General features: G+C 37.1%; 1 protein-coding gene across 25 annotated transcripts in view; it reads left to right on the top strand.

The window, feature by feature from the left end:
- The window catches only part of LOC311441013 (uncharacterized protein), a 291,658-nt gene that overhangs the window by 173,772 nt on the left and 99,885 nt on the right, over window positions 1-18,001 (top strand). For all 25 annotated transcript variants that reach the window (XR_014695718.1, XR_014695719.1, XR_014695720.1 and 22 more), the window contains one exon: window positions 6,352-6,590. The gene's annotated coding sequence lies outside the window, so the exon portion shown is untranslated. The remainder of the gene's footprint in view (window positions 1-6,351; window positions 6,591-18,001) is intronic.

Genomic DNA, 18,001 nt, shown 5'->3' with positions numbered 1-18,001 from the left:
GAGCTGTGCTGAGCTTTGCTCTCTGTGCCCTCAGGAGAGCTGCAGATTTCCCACAAGCTGGTTTCTGGGTTTGGTCTCCTGTGTTTCCTCCTGCCAGGCTTTTGTCTTTAGCAGTGAACTGGTTTCCTTGGCTCAAAAGGAGTTACCTTTAGAACTGATTCTACAGTGCTGGTTTGGGTCTGGCAGGAAGAGAATCTGCAGATTTCACATTTGTGCACATGCTGCAGGAGCCCCAGTCTTTTACTCAGGCAAGCTCGTATGAAGAAACTCACTGAAAAGCTAATGGTTTTTCTGGTAGTAAATCCATTCTTTCTCTGGGATTAAGCCTTGCAGTAACTGTGGGCACTGATCTCTCTCACGGAGTTCTTCAGACATGGTCTCTGCCTAAGTGACAAACTGCAGTTAGAGAGTGAATGCTCCAACCCATACTAGAGATTATTTTCACTATCAGATGGAACTGTGGAACTGAGAAGTTGACATGAGGATAGTTTCCTGACTGTCACCCTTGTGTATTAGTAGTAATCACGTAGGACACACTGCAGTCTTCTGGACTGGCAGAGTTTATTTTTATTGCTGTAATTGGGGTATGTTAGGGAAATTTGGTATTCATTGCCACTCAGCTTCCTCCTCAGCTCCCGGATGGTTGAGATTTACTTCACTTGGCTATTATTGTACTATATTTACTTACATTGTTTATCCTCTTTTTTTTTCTCTCCTTTCTTTTTTTTTTTTTCTCCTTCCCTACAAGGGATATTTTCCTGTATTCAGGAAAGGTATGCTATAAAAATCATAAAACTGTTTTATTAGATAAGTGTTCCACCTGGACTATTCTATCTAATTCTTCCACCAGTGGTCCAGAGCATCCCCCAGCAGAGCACTTAGCAGTGTGACTAATCTGTTGCGTATAGTTTGTTCTCTTTATCATGTTCTCCCTGATGAGAAGTTTGTATAAACACTGCGATGCTTTCCTGTGGTAAGACATTGTTTATGTTTGTAAATGTGTACATTATTTATGGGCATGCTCAAAAAAGCGGCTTTGAGAAGAGAACCAGCCTGTTTCCTGTGGCCCTTGGTTGTTCTGGGAATTTATTCCAAAGCCACTCTTGCTATCCTTCGAGGAAGCTCATTTGCTACCCAAATAATCTTTATTACTGAATGAATTTACTGATGTTACAGAATAAAGCTGTTCATGCTTTTAGAGATTTTTTTTTTTTTAACTATGTTTAAATATGTTTTAAGATCCAGGTCCAATGGTTGTTTCCAAGATCAAGTCTGACAACTTTTGTATAGTTTGATGTTTCCACTAATCTTAGAATACCACACAGAGTTGCCCATGAGCAACAGTAAAGGGCAAGATAAAATTGGTCTTGACTGCAGTGTAATCGTCTAAAGGCAGTAAAAAAAAAAAAAGGTGAGTTATCTGGTAGATGTGACTTGAGCAAACTCAGTGTGTTAACAGTTAACAGTTTCATGAAGCACAAGTTGTATACAGCTTTCTTGTTTACAGTATTGGTCATTTTAAAGAGAATCTCAGTGACAGAGAATTTAAAGTCATACTTTTTGGTACTCTTAAGGCCTTGTTATTGTGCATCTCTAGGCAAGTATAGACAGGGCTTAATCCAGCTTGTTTAGCCTCTGTATATTGAATTATTAACTCTGTAAGATGTTTATGATTATGCAGATGACCCTAGGACCCTTTATTTCTCTGAAACAAACAAACAAACAAACAACAAGAAGAAGAAGAACAACAAAAGAACAACCAAGAATATATTGTGCTTTTAAAGAACAAGATACAAAGGCTTTGGGGGGAAAAACTCATAACTGGTTACTTGTTTTTGGAGCACATGGTAAGTAGCCATAGTGCTGTGAATTAGCCACAATGTCATGGGAAATGAGAAATGCAACATGAAATAAAGAGGTATTATGCTGAAGGAGAATACAGGGATATCTTATGCCTCTTAACTTCTGAATGAAAAGAGTAAACACCTGATTAAAAATAAGCAGTTTATCTCTCAGCCTACGGAATTGCTTTCTGAAAACACTTATATTAATTCTGGGCTAAGTAAGCAGCAGTTGTGAGCATTCAGTTAGTCTTTTCTGAGAGATGTATTCCCTGGCAGGATTGCACCAATAAAACTGCTTCAACCAAGTTTTATATTCTGCTTAAACAATCTGCTTGTATTGTCTCATCACTGATTCCTAAAATGCTTTTCAGATTACCCTATTTTTCACCTCACTTATTTGGGAGTATCATATTTTATTCCTTAAAGAAGTAAGGGTTGAGTCTACTTGAGTCTCAGGGTCAAACAGGAGCATGTACTTAATTGAAAGCTCATTTCTTGATTTTAATTGTAGAAATGGAACAATGAGATAAACCAATCTACTCAGTATTCTAAATAATTCAAGTCACTTTATTCAGATCTCTAAGAAGTGACTGTCAGCAGTTTGGAATTTGAAATAGCATGTATTGCCTTATGCTTAACAAAACACAGATAACTGACAGCCCCTTCAAATAGGGAACGGTTCATTTTGTGATGCAAAACAGATAGCTTGGTTGGGAATAGTATTGTGTATCTATATGCAGGATTAAATCCCAGACAGAAAGCACAGGCAGATGAAAAGATTGTATTGCTAATCTTTTTCTTGCAGTAAAACTGAATATTTCATAGTCCTCAAGAGAGTAAGGCAAGTGACTGGTTAATGCATTGGCTGTGTTTGACATACCTTATAACTATTTTTGAACTTTCAGCTTCCTTCTTTAAACAGAAGCAATTTCTTGTTGTGATTGAATAGCTGTCACCAGTAACAATCTTGTATTAGGATATTTACATGTTAGAGAACATTATACTTCCATCTTAGGTAAGCAGTATTCCTGATATCATTGGTAAGTGCTCAAGAGCTAAGCAATCTTCACCAAAGACTGTCTTCATTGCTTCATTAATTACAGGAAAGATTTGGTTTTCATGTTTTTATTATTATTGCTATTAATATAGTTTGACATACACGTTTTGAGAAGCTGAGATTGGCATTCGTAGAGCTTGCGAACCATAGTGATAGCTCTGATAGCCAAAGTAATCAGCTGGTGCTTGGGAGCCCATTAGTTCAGCTCTTTGCTTTCGCGTTGTATCACAATGGTGTGTTCTTCAGTATTTGCCATTTGTAAACTTGCCAGTATCTTAGTGCATGAAACGTCAGTAAAATATTTCTGGGCATGCTGCCTAAGGGAACTGCTTCATGCATTTGGCCCTTTTCCTCCTCTCTAGCTGGTGCTTTCTGAGATCACTGCTGGAGATCAGCCCGAGCAATACATACCTCTCTGTGCCCAATGTAGCTTGGATGTGCGCGTCTAAGGCTGTTTCACTTGTCCAAATAATTTCCAGATGGGTAGGTAGCAGCATCTTGGATGTCATCCTTCTGGGCTGACATGCTCATTAACTAACAGATCCAACAGCAACCACTTAACACGTGAACCCCCTCTAAAAGGAACTGTAAAACTGGTGGGTTGAGTGAACTCCCACTGACATTATATGGAAGATGATTTGGAAAACATTTCAGAGCTCTAATGAGTTAAAAAGCAACCTATGCATTGAAGGGGAATAATAATGTTATAATAACGTTTTTGTGTTCTTGTGGTGAAAAATCATAGCTGAAGATATGTTTAAACTTGAAACAGCATGCAAAAAGCAAAGCTGCTGTTGGTGGTGGCAGCCCTTCTGCATGCAGGCGAAGCAGCTTCAGCCTTGAGCCAGCCTTGTCCAAGAGGAGTGCCTAGTTATGGTGGCAGATCACAGGAAGAATTGCTTGGTTTAAAATATAATTTTCCAAAGCTACAGACAAATACTAATATTTCAATCAACTTTTTTTTTTTTTCTTTTTTTTTCTTTTTTCTCCCTTACATTATGACACCAGAAGACCATAGAATCACAGCATAAATTAGTGTGGAAGGATTTCTGGATGTCACCTGGCAAGTTCCCCTGCCTCAGAGCAGTTTCATCTTAGATGAGGTTGCTTAGGGCTATGGCCATTCAAATCCTGAGTATCTCCAAGGATGGGTATTCTGTAAGCCTTCAGGGCTTTTCTATTGCTTACCTTGTTGTGAAAAATTAGTTAAACCACAGTTGCATTGCCACAAAAATGTAGCATTCCCACAAGTATCTGTTGTAGTGCCTTTCCCTGTCTCCCAGGAAGTTAAGCAGAAAAACTAATAGGCAGTAAAGGAGCCTTGCAATATGACTGTAACCTGGGCTCAGCGTGGTGTTACACATGGAGCATATGCACTATGCCTTGCTTGTTTCAATACAGAGTATTTCTTATTTCATATAGTTCTACATGAGGTGTTTGCATTATTTATTTATTTTTTTTTTTAAGCCACTGTATGTGTTTGCCATAGCTGCATCAAGGTTCCAAAATAGGCTATAAAAAACCTCTTTTGCATTTGAAGAAAGTAGTCTCTGAGAAGTCAAAATAATTTGCTTTTGAAATCGATCAATTTTTAGTTATTTTAATTTTAAATAACTATTAGTCTTTTGAGGTATATGTAAAAATAAAATACAGAAATGCAGATTTTTAGTGATGAGAATCTGGCCAGCACATTAAAAAATGAATTTACACAAGTGTACGTGCAGCAGTATTTGTGTAACATTCTGTTAGAGCAATGCATTATCAACAGCTGAATTTACATTCAGTGACCTGGATGTATCCAACCATATTTATTTGCTAATGGGCTGGAATGCCGATGTCAAAAATCATAGAGTGACTCCAGAGCAAGTGGTACCGCGTGGAGAATAGCTGAGCTCATAATGGGAAATGTGAGCAGGCCTTAAATGATTTATGTGGTTTTAGCTTGCTTTTTTATTTCATCTGTTTAACTTAACTTGGGGTTAATTAAAAACTTTTTCCTAGAAGATGGTTGATATACCCACATGACAATTCTCTATAGATACAGTTAAGTGTTGAATACTTTCTGCAATGATTAAGTTAAGTAGTATTGTTTAAAATAAATCAACAACAAGAAACAACTATATAATTTTCTTAGAAACTTAATTATGCAAACTGTAGTTGATTTATCTTTGCCAATTCAAGGTTTCCATTCTTGCTGTTGAGAGGTCAAAAATGAAATATTTATGTTTACAGAGAGTACTCAGGTTTTGTGGATACCCCCTCCCCCCAACTGAATTCTAGGAATGAAAACCTAGAATGTTATTTGTCCCTAGAAAATAGGGCACCTTTGCACTTGTTATTAAAAAGACTTGGAAATCTGACTTCTGTTGCAAAGCAAAGAAGAAACTTATCTTTACCAGACTTTCAATTTCTGGTCAGAAATGCGGGCTTGCTGATGGCAATTGTTTCTCTCTCTGCAAGTAATTTTCAAACCAGTTTCATGAACCTGGTAACCGTATCAATCAACATACTTGAAAAGGAAGCCACCCACATTTACTGAAGTGTGTGATGTGATATGGAGGTTACGAATGGGTTTGAAATCCCATCTGGAAAAAAAGTTATTTTTCAAGATAACCAGAATCTGTAGGTGCAAATGCAAAGGTTGAACTTCCATACCCACAATTGCCATTTGCATGACTATTTAAGGAATTTTTTGGCAAGCAGAAATTGGACACACTTTGGATTTGTGAATTTTGGTGGATTAGTACGTTAGTTACCTTCATCAAGGTAATGGTGATGACCACTGCAACAGCCTCATGGGAGTTACTGTGCATACAGGCTTTTCCATTTGCTGTACCAAATGGATGATCTGCAGAGACTTGAATGATTTTCCTGACAGGCTGAAATAGCATTAAAAGTTTGCAGACAAAACCAGATCAAAGGAGACAGGCAGTTTTCTTTGCTTGAAGACTGCCTCTGCTGCCTTTAGCAAGGGAGACAGGAACCAGCTGGTTTGAACACAGGAGCAATATCCGCACTGCCCACCATGTTTATTTGCAGCTCCCATGCATTTTCTGTGTTCAGTGGAGGAAAAATATTCTCATTTCCTGTTCACCTTTTATGAATCCCCTAACTATTTTATGTCCAAGGATTCTTCCTCCACCTTTTCATGTTTTTTTGGTTTCTTCCTCCTGTCCATACCCTGGTCTGTGGACAGCAGCAGGGACAAGTTCCAACTCTTGTACGTGTGCCATTGACAAAACACCATGTTCAAACTGCAGCATCTGTTCTGCAGGTTTACCGTCACTGTGCTTAATAGCATCTCAACTGATTTATTTTTATTTTTGCTCTTGGCTTGCTGTAAGCTTTTTCATGAACTGCAAGGAAAACTGTTTTTTTTTTTTTGTTTGTTTTGTTTTGTTTGTTTGTTTTTTTTTTTTTAATATATGTGATATTTAACATGTTCCTTAGCTTATTGTTCACGTTCTCTGAAGGAAGTGGGAAGAGTGCCAAGAAGTACAGCAGCAGGTGCCAAGATCTGCGTGGGGCCCCTGAGCAGCTCCTGCCTCTGCAGGGTGGCTGGAGGCTGCGCTGCTTTCCCCTGCGGCAGCTGCATCACGGCTGGGTCCAAGGTGTATGAACAGCCTGGTGGAAACTAATCTGTTTGGAAGGACCTGTCGCTACAGATTTTAGAAAGGCTACAGTTTGAGGTATTTAAAAACTCTACCATTAAATACAATCCCCAGTGAACAATCCATTTTTAGGATATCACAATAAGTATATTTTGCTTATGTAGTAAGTCCTGGGACAATAAATACGTTGTCATTCATTCCATCCAATTTACCTCAGTAATTCACGTGGGATAGAACTTATGTGGTCACTATAATCAATATATCACAGCTCTAGGTGCAGTTGCATCTGCTTTTTTGTTTATTAAAAACTGTGGCACAGTTTTCTTTTTTTAAAACTCTGCAAACTCAATTTTTGCTAATTAAAAAGTATGTTGTTCAGACTAACCTGGAGTTGCATAAATCAATAACGCTACATGGAGAAAGAGAACAAATTATACCTCTCATTTGCATAATGGACAAGATCTAAAATGAATTCCTTGGGTTAATGAGGGTCCTCAGGGTTGTTCATCAGGATATACAGCCTCCCATAACACTGGTATTGTACTGATTGAAAAGCATTGCTCAGAGGAAGAAAGAGAAAAGAAATAATAACAATAATTGAAAAAAAAAAAAAAGTTTACTGAAGCTTTTTGCTTTAGTGCATTGATTTCTGACTGCCTGCACTGAGCTCCAGCATAAGCTGAGGATACAAATTCAGATTTACCCTTGCTTTGAGGTTCAAACTTGGTTCTAATCTCAGCTGGGGATTTGGCTAAAACGGAGCTGAGTTCCCAAGTTTCTGTCACACTGGCATGAGGTTATGTTTTCCTCTCAGAAAGAGAACAGTGCTCCCTAGAGGGAAGGAAACACGAACATCCTGAAACATGCGGGAGGTTATGGAGCTCTGCTAACATACATCTAAATTTTAGGTGAGACAATCAGGGGGCCAAAAATGCTATGAACAGGCAGTTACAACATTAAAAAGCCTCATATTTCCTATCTTGTTTCTGCTCCATTACCTTTATCCTCTTATTCCAGGCAGTTTGCTTCCTCTTTCTCTTATTACCTCGCTGTGAATCAGTAATGTGCCAGACGAGTGCAGGGCAGTACCCCAGGTTGCCTGTACCAGCACTGAGAGGTGAGGACAGGAGCCTTGCTTTTGCTGGAGCACAGAATTGCAGCAGCTCTGTGCAAACAGCATTGCTTTGGGAAGCTCGTGATGTGGCTGCAGTTGGGTGCACTTTTATGGAGATGGCAAGAGGTGGATTCAAGGCAGGAGGAAAGACCTTCTACCTACCCAGCCAATGCCAAATTTCCTGTTCCAACCCCCCAGGAACCTGGTGCTAGTCCAAGTCCAGGAATCAAAGATGGACAAAACAAATGCGGTTGTGTTTTGTTGGCGGTGGTGTTGGTGATTTTTTTTCCTCCCTGAGTCTTATTACTGATAATGAACTATATTAATTTTATTTTACCTGAGCTATTCACCATGGAAAGATCATAAACTACTGAGGAAGGGCTTCTAATATAAGTGACAATACAGTATCAAGTGACCTACTATCACATTTAACTTAATGTGTGGCAAAAAGTTACAGTGAAGTTCAAACACAGCACTTTGCCTCCTGCTTTCTTTTCTGTTTAAAAGGCATCTAAAGAATCATATCAGAAGAAATGGTCTAATTTAGAGAGGTGCTCCAAAGAAGGAAAATTCCAGTGGTCAAGTGGAGTAGGAGTTTTTCAATTTACAATACAGTGACTTGTGGAGCCTGGTTCTTGCTTCCCCATGCTTCGAGACACTACTCAGAAAGACACCCACGTATAGTACAATTGCTGCGACCTGTGGGGTTGCTGTTCCTGATTCTCTGATACTACCTCCCTCATCAGTGCAGCGTGTGTCTGGTGTCCAGAAGCAGACAGGCTTTTCATCAGCTGAAATATAAATTACATGAAAATAATTTTTCATGTATGTCCAAGCTTTGCTGGTATGCCCAGCAAAGCTTGGACATACCACCTGCTCCGTGTTTATGACTATGGATAGTGAGAAGCTAGCTGATGGATGTAACATATATGTGGGATGAAAACTATTGGCCTGGTTTATGAATGCCTAATCCATATCCCAGCCTGCAATGCTTAATTGGTGTGGAAAATACACTGTGCTCTCTCCATGGCTGTATTGCTTTTCAGACCGTGAACCCTGAACTAGGAAAGGTGAGATGCCATTCCAGAATTTTGTATTTTTTATTTATGGATTATTTACTTTAAAAAACAAAACAAAACAAACAAAAAACAACAAAACAAAAAAAACAAACAAAAAAAAAAAAAAACAAAAAAAAAAAACAAAAAAAAAACCAAACACTGAGACTAACTGACTTTCCATTAGAAATGAATAAATTGTCTTCTTTTATAGGTAGGTACGGATGAAATATGAAACAAGCTTTTCAAAACAGTGGTTGGTTTTAGTTAATTTTCATTGAGGAGATGGAATTCAGTAAATAGTGACTATAATTTCATATCATACTCTGGTGTGGTGTCCGCTCACGAAGGAAGTAGAAAAGCTGTGTTCTCATTTGGCTTTTGCAGTTATTTACTGCTCTTTCTACTGTGTCACTGCAATGCTGTAGGACAGTCTCCCTGTTGCTATTTCTTGTAGTTAGTGAACATGAGAAGTATTGTTATGCTAATGGTTCTTCCACCAAAATTTCCCTGAAGATTACAGTTGCAAATGGTGCCCTCCTGCTGCCTTCCTCTTTGAATGAATCACACCTTCAAAATGAGTGCCACTCTCCTGCTCTGGCCACCTAACCCACCCTAAGGTATTTCTAAAGGGAATGGTGTAGTAATTATTCACTTCATTCATTTCCATAAAAATTCGACTTGTTGAAAGAAACGTGATTAGTACCTTTTACTTAAATGGCAAGAACTCTCATAAGAGGCTGTGCAAATGAAATTGTATATAAAAACATGTCAAAAAATGATAATCATATCAAAAATCAGCTCTGAGTGAATAGAAGTGATGAGATGAGGAAATGATGCATGCAATGAACCTTGAGTCTCAGGGGAGATGTCTGTGTTGCACAGAAAACTTGGGCTGTCAAACTGGTTTTAGTCTTAACCCCTGTGCCTGTACCTGGAATCTGAGACACCTTAAAACCGGAATGACTTACAAAGGCAGGTTTTGCCTTTGCAAGGTCTAGGATGCAGCCTCTCTTCTATGTGATGTTTGTCTCCTCAGGGGTTTCCTGCAATGGCCCTTGCGGGGTGCCCGGTTACTCTGGGGTCTGGAGGAAATGGACAGGGGCAGGCAGGAGGAGCTGGCAGATGTGAGGAAGGGATTTCACTGGAGTCATGTGCTGGGAGAAACCTTGGGTCGGTGTTTCAGCCCAAAGGTTATTCTCTCAGCCTGTGACACACTGGTTCCTGCTGGCTTTCTTCGTTGTCAGTCAGTCTGATTAAACATAGCCGAAAGACTGAGGACTGCTAAGTTCAGGTCTACAAATTTTGGTCAAATATGTATAGACAGATTCTGAAAACATATCCAAGGAAGGTGTGTGTTTCATGGGCGGAAATTTCTGCCTGTGCTTTTGGTTATTGAATTGATTATTTACATCCAATAAAGTCTTTAAATGTGTTGGGGAAAGAATTGCTGAGGTGAAAAAGGGGAGCTGAATGATCATTTTGCTGCGTCAGTGCTACAAATAGAGACTTAAACAAAACAAACAAACAAACAAACAAAAACAACAACCAAACAAAAAACAAACATACACAAAACAAACAAACAAACAAACAAACCTTCCAAACCAAACCTCCTCTCCTGGGCCATCTTCTGTCCTGTATCTGTTAGTTTCCTACCCTGGTGGTACTACTTTTGCCCATTTGCAGTAGCATCATGCCCTTTGTTGTGTAGCATGAGTTACTCTGGACCAAATATTAGACTTTATTCGGGCAACAGACCATGGAGGTGTGAAGTGAACCAGGGTGTCCTTGCCAGTACGTGGGTGTAATCCCTACCTTTACAGGAGTAGGACTCTCTATCCTGGCAGCCAGCTGGCTTGACAGGTCTAGTCTGTATCTCTACAGAGAGAGAATAGACAGAGACCTTTTTCTTATCCATAGAGGAAACTTGTTTATTTATTTAGTCTACTATATTTGAACACACTTGTCTCTTTTTTTCTGGTATTTTTTAAATGGAGTTTTTGCTGTGTGACAGCCATCTTCAAACTGTCTGTTGCATGTGGCCTATTATCTGTAAAGCTACAAATTATGAAACAATTCCCAGGGATTTGTAGACTTCTGAAAACTGAATCCCACTGTAGAAACTTAGTGAATTAAATTGCCCCAGTGCCTGTGGTTCTGCGAGTTTGTAAGCCTTCTTTCTATGTAGAAAAAAATGACACATTAAGTAAAGAGAAATTCTACAAGCTGAAGCCAGCAGAGATTCTGCTGTGCATTACCTATCATTCTTCAAAAGATGTTTGATCCTTAGATAAAACATTTGTTAATACTTTAAAGATTTCAACTTAGGAACTTTAAAGATTTTCTCTTTTTCTATGGTAGAAACCTAATGATATGTGATAATTTTACTTAAGTATTAAATTCCTTTCAGTATCTGGAGCTAACTATTCACCTTGGGCATTCAGGAACAACAGTGTAACACATGAATGGGGAATCAGGGAGTGAAAGGAGGAAATAGGGGTGGGGGAAATGAGATGGAGGCTTAGCATCGTTTCAGGGATTGGATTTAACTCTGAGGTCTCTTACTTTCTTCTAGCAACATGAAAAAGATAATCTTTTTATGTCATTGATAGGCAAATTTTGGGAAATGCTGAATGCAAGTCACAGAAACTAATTAGAAAAAGAATTAAAAGAGGAAAATCTCCTTTCAGATATAAAATCGTGTTATTGGATAAACTAAGGTTCTGAGAGTTGTATTCCCTTTCTCTCCTCTTTATTTTTTAAAATTTGTTTGCAGGAAATGAAGCAAAGCAGAGCAAACAGAAAGGAGTGGCAGGGTGTTAATTGAGAGCTGATAATTAAAGTGAAAAATAGTCAAGGAACAGATAACCTTCCAGCTTTCAGCGTGAAAATCATGATGGGTACCACCTATAGACTCTCGGTGCAGTTGTGATAACCCTAGGAAGCCACCAGTGAGAGCTTGAGTGATACACGACTCTGTGCCCAAGAATAAACATTAGCAAGTGGGGAGTTTCATAAAACTGATTTTTTTTTTAATTGATTGTTTTCTCTTTTCCTTCTCTATCTTGGTGCCTGTGCTGTTGATGGGTATGAAATGGAAAGGATGTACTCCCTTGGCAATAAAAAGCGTGGGTGAGCAAGTGGCAGTTGCAGGGTAATGGCAGACCGCCTTGTTCCAGCCTCAGCTGAGTGCTGCAAGATTAAATAGATTAAATGAAAATAAATGAAAACTAATTGAATTCGGAGATATAAGAGATGAAATCAGAGCAGTACAAAATTAGGCCGAAGACTAGGACTGCTATTTTACTTTTTGGCAGCTTTCTCTTTGGATTGCCGGAGCGTGGAGCTCGTTTAGTCAGCTAGGAATGAAAATAAAACAAAGAACACACCGTGAGACACTATCCTTTAATTACAACAAGGCTAGGTTTGCAAAAGATGTACAATATTTTAGAAAATTAATAGTTTGAGAACCATCTTTAACTGAAGTTGCTTGATTTTCTCTATTTTTTGCTTTAAGTAAGATGACTTGGAGTTTGAGTGTGTATCTGACTGTTGTCCAGATTGATAGTAAGAATCTCTTCTGTGAAGTTAAAATGTTCAGAAGTTTAATGAAGTCTGTGAGACATTTCGACTGGGACCCACTCTGGATTTTGTTGTATGCTCAAAGAGAGGTGGTGGCTAAACTTACTAACTCTCCATTCCTTCAAATAGGTGTATTTTATGGAAGGACCTAAATTTAGGAACTGATGAGTTTTATTTCCAGACAATGTAGAGAAAGTACTAAACCTAAGGGACAGTATAGAAAATAAAACAGACATGGAAGTGAGAAGAGTATAACAGGGAGAAGGCAAGTTTTAAAATGAAAAGAACAAATTGAGAGCAAAGCTGTAGGTATGTGTTGTGTTTTTCTGGGCCTTGGATTTAAAAGAACAGTGAACTTGAAACAGAGGATGAAGGGTTTGATTTGAATATGAATGTCTGGCAGGGTCTGAGCAGCATGAAAGGGATAATTTTAGCAGCAGCTTTTTGAATATGCTGGTTGGTTACAAGCTGAGATATAAGTAGGCTAGACAGGCTATAGCTAAGATCAAGGATGAGGGAAAAAAGACATGAAAGACAGGTGAAATTCACCTATGTGCACAAAAGTCTGGCAGAGCATGTATGGCTTTCAGTAATCCTACATCCTATTTTGTAAATTTAATTGGCATATTGGGTTTTAGGTTGGCAAACAAATTTCATTCAGGCAGTCAGGATATATTTTATGGTTTATGTTGATATGCATAGTACACTGAGGGCTTGGGGGAAGGTCTGGAGTGGAAGGAAGGTTATCAGATTATGGATTCTGCTCAGATACTTGGCCAATGGAGGGTGGTGACTTGTAGTAACAATGAACTTCAGCAGTCAGTATGTGGAGTCAGAGGTAATGGTAGGGTTTCCATGAAAAAGCTAAAATATATCCAACATTGGATCTAGATAATGATAGACTTAAGCAAAGACCTTGAAAGGCTTTTTTGAGTTAATCCCTGCTTGTGCTATAGAAGTAAAATGTCAAAGCAAATATAATGATTAGTGAAGTAATCAAAACAGTAAGAAAAGTGCCCAGCACTTTTTTATCTTGCTTTATAACAAACACTTCTTAAATTCTACAGTGATGAATGCTACTAGGAGAAAATACCATACAATAAAAGAGTTTAGCAGGCATAGGTGACCATTGAAAAAGGACTGTAAATGGTTGAAATAATGTTTCCAGCCAAACCATTTGACAGATTAAATACTTTTCTCTACCACTTCAGAATTCTCTCTCTGTCAAAGCCACTTCATTCCTCATTAGACATAAATTTAGAATATCTTTTTTTTTTTTTCTTTTTTTTTTTCTTTTTTTTTTTTTTTAACAAGTCATTCGTATTCTTCTAAATCTTTCATAGAGAAAAACTTTAACTTTTGGCACTGGCTCTGTTAGAGGCAAGAATAGACTCCAAATCACTCTTTCCAACTTCATTTGGACCATTTGCAAGTTTAACAGTTGATATAATATTTCCAGAATTTAAGGCCTTACTTTGCATGCAACAGAATCTATAAAATCCCATCAGAACCTTTACTTGACTTTGTCATAGAATTATTCTCATAGTTATTAACCAAGTAACCAACAAAAATGGATTTTTTTTTTTTTGGGGGGGGAGACTCACTGAAAAATCAGAATCTGAATTCATTTATTGTGTAATGCAAGAAAATTAACATCAAGACTGTATTCTGCTCTTTTTAGTATGTTCCTTTAAATATTGCTGACTGAAATCTGATGTTTTTCTGAACTCTTGGGTGTTCCAGCCTGTGTATTTTTAATTCATTTCATGAAGTATTTCAAAATTGAAAATACAGAGTATTTTCATACTTGTAATATTACTTTATTAGCTAGAATGCCATAAACTCATCACATATTTGTTTTTCTGATCTATTGCCTGAAAATGCCAAATAAAGCGTAATCACATATTTCATTCTAAAAGTGGAGATATGTTTTCAGTATAAATTAAATGAATGGGATGAGTGTGTTGAAACAGCAGTCCCATTAGAACTTATCTCCAAGGAATATGCTTGGAACTAAGTAGAATAGTGTTATGTCTTTCCTCACTAAAAATAATGAAATCTGATCTGAAACTTTCGGCTAAAATTAAATTTCAGTAAATAGTCAGGGAGCAGAAAATGTGTCTAACTTGCAGCTTATCTCCCCCTGTTGTATTTCATACAACACAACAAACACCTCTCATTCATAATTTTGTTGCTTGTTTGGGTCAGAATTTTGAACAGCTTTCACAGATGAACAAATATGTAAGCTATTTTGAAATTTGAAAATCTGTTTGAAAGTTCCATAAATAGGAACAATTGAATACCAAACTGTAACAAAAATCTGGCAAGGATTGCATGTGCCAAACACGTAAGAATCTGTCCCTCAAAGTATAAAAGTACAGCTTTATCAAAGCAAAAATATTTTAAAAGTATGGAGAAAGCTTCCTCACCACCACCACTTAACATTTTTGCTGCCTTCTAGTCCAGCTCACCCAAGACCACAAGCAAAACCATCATTTCTTCAAAATTGATCTTTGTACTGCATGCTTTGCTGGGGTACTATCATGTCTTACAGTCAACAAGTAGTGAAGCTCACCTCATCTCAAAGGACTATGTAAGGCTGTATCATCACAGCCTTGGAGAACTGAAGGGATTGCATATGGATGCAGGGTATAGATTTCTTTGGGGTTGAGGTGGCTGCTACCTTCCTGGTTTGAAGTTGGAAGCAATTAGTTTTCTTTTACTATTTCTGTTATTCTTGCTAGAAGATATTCAACTAGACAATATATATTTTCCTTTTTTTTTTTTTTTTTTTTTTTGGTAGTCCTATGCTACACATGTAGCTCTGATTGCTATTGCGAAGTATTACTCACTTTTTAGCTTTCTTTGAGCCTCTGCAGCACAATTAATGGCATTCATTTTCTGGATACTATACAAGCTTTCGATGCCTAACATACCGTAATTTGCTCATGGTATTTCCATTAAGAAGCGTGCTGTCTCTTAAAAGACATACATTAAGTATAGGATATTTTCTGTGAAAACATATGGTTCCTTTTATTTTTATTTTTTTAACATAGACTTTCTTTGTCTGTGATTTGTCTGTGTCCTTAAAAAAAAAAAAAAAAAAAAAAAAAAAAGACTTTTTGGGGTATTTTTTATATATTATATATATATTTTTATATATATATTTTATATATTTGCACTTAAAAATTGAACCAGCACTGGTGAAAGCTGAAAGTAGAAGATAGTCTTTTTTGTTGACAAGATTATCAGTCAGTACTTCTGACATCTGTCAGTCAGCTGAGGAAGAAAAGTTCTAAGTATTAGGGATTGGTATGTTTGTGTCTGTATATCACCATTGTTATATGCATTGTAATATGAGGGCATTAATTGTCCTTTAGGACTCTACAGGGCAAAGACTCTACAAGAACACTGGAAAATAGAAAAACTGTCAGAAAGGGCTTTCTACTGATTCATCGAATGAATACAAACAAACAAATGCATAAACTTAGCTTTTGTGACTTTGGCCATCACAATAAATAAATAAATACAACTATTTTGAAATGTACAAGAGTTGCAACTCCTGAGCTATGTGCATTAGAGAACAAGTAATGCTTCTTAAGAGATGACAGCCTCAGACAGGCTTCAGAATGGGGTTAATCATTCCATTCCAGAGAAGACTGAAATGTTGCTGGAAACAGCTGTTCAGGTGAACAGTGTCTGAAAACTATTTTGTAGGGTAACTCCATGAAACTGATGAGACCTCCTGTGGGAGCACTAAATTCTCAGCATTCGACAAAAGTAAATCCAAGTATCTTCTGTACATGCTTTCTTTTGGTTTTATGGCAGTACCTCCAAATAAGATATCACCTCATAAACCCTGATTTTTTATTTTTATTTTTGGCCATCTTTCAGTGAAATGGAAAAATTCCTAAAAACAGAATGGAAGAAGGTTTGCTTTTATGGTTATAATAAATAGGATGAGTCCCTTGTGTTATGCAAATAACTGTGGAAAAGAGGTATTTCCATTTCACAACAAAGCTATTTTCTTTTAGTTGTGCAGTTCCAATCTTTAAGTTCAAGAAGGAACAATAGGGTAAGGTGTAATAATTGCATATCTTGAAATAATTTTGAGAGATGAATTGTAGTCATACAGAACCTTTTGTCATTCGAAGTTTGAGTTAAGGGTATACAGTTTTTTGCAGTGATACATCTATTAATAGAATTGACATTCCAGGTGGTAAAAGGCAATAAAACTGGGAAAAAAAAAGTCATTGCTTACCAGCTAGGGATGTTTTTCTTTACCTGATAACTCCAGGGTATTTGTTTGTAATAAGAAAGTCTTTGAGATTTTCAGAATAGCTTTAAGCTACTCTGAGTGGAAATAAGAAGCTGTCCACGTTTTGACCTACTTCATAGATATGTTCTGAGCGATTTTTTTTTTTTCTTTCTTTTGGTACTGAATTCAGAAGAGTTATGTATTCATTCAGAACTATTCTTAAGAAAAAAAAAAAGATTTTATTGATATAAGATTTTTAGATAAAATATGCTATTTAACAGCTTATTACTTGTCTGACAAATTCCAATGTGTATTATGTTTATAACATGGGGCTGGAGATACCTGTTAAATATGTTATATGATGACAAATTTTATTGCTACAGATTGCAGTGATCAGTGTTCCTCTGTATTTTTCAAAAGCAAGGTGGAGTTATAAGCACTACACTCTCTCCTAGGACTCTGAATATATTTGTTTTCTGAGTAATTATGTTGGCTTTTAGCAGTAAGGCTAGGGATGTTCCCTTATATAACAAGGAAGTAACTTCACATGCACTTAGTCCATTTGCACATCCCAACTAATAAAATAGAGTTGAAATATAAATATATATTGTTCTATTTTTACAATCAAATATGAAAAAAATCAAATAAACTAATCAAGGCAGAGCAAAACTTCCAATTACCTAACACAATAATCATTATATTGTTTTTATTTTAAAAAGTATAATTTTCTTGTCTCTTCTTTAGAAAAGAAAAGCTGCAAGTGGAGGGTGTTTGAAGAGAAGAGGTGGGCTGAGGGCAGGACAATAAGTCTGTTATTAGTCAGATCTGACAGCAATTCCCTGTATGTGGGCTTGGAGTGTGTCAAGCGTCCTAGACAGCTTTTAGAAACTGTAAGTAATTTGAAAGGAGGAATTAAGCCACTGCTTACCAGCATGAAGTAAAGATGCTTTGCTTTAGATGCACATTGGTATATGATTTTGGAGTTCTGTATTTTGTATTATGTGTGCTTCCTTTGAGTTATGGAGATATTAAACTGACTAAGAAAAGTCTATGCTACAGCCTGCCAAAAGGTTTTCCTGTTACACTCTTCATTTTGTGATTAGCCATTATAGATTTTAGTGGAAGGAAGCTCATTCATGCAGCCTAGTTTAGATTTCACATAGTTGTCACTTTTAGATGACAAGTGTTAAGATATTATAGAGATGGGTAGTAGCATAAATCCTCTGGCAGTCGTTAGCCTGGTGTACTTTTAGACTATACTACATACTTTTACATATAGTATACTTGTGTAATTCTTCTCTTATTAATATTCAGCAACATAAAAAATAGACCAACATGATCTCTAAATAAAATAAAATAAAGAGGATGATTTAGCCTAAGGATCTTTCATCACTATTTTAATAGCTTGAGATTCTATGCAAGATGGCTGGATCTTGTATTGTAAGATGCGGATAGTTATGTGTGGGGAAACAAAGAATAT

Source organism: Aythya ferina (assembly GCF_964211825.1).
Source record: "Aythya ferina genome assembly, chromosome: 8".
Taxonomy (NCBI): domain Eukaryota; kingdom Metazoa; phylum Chordata; class Aves; order Anseriformes; family Anatidae; genus Aythya; species Aythya ferina.
The sequence above is the reverse complement of the archived record's forward strand: the minus strand, read 5'-3'. Positions and strand labels throughout refer to the sequence as shown.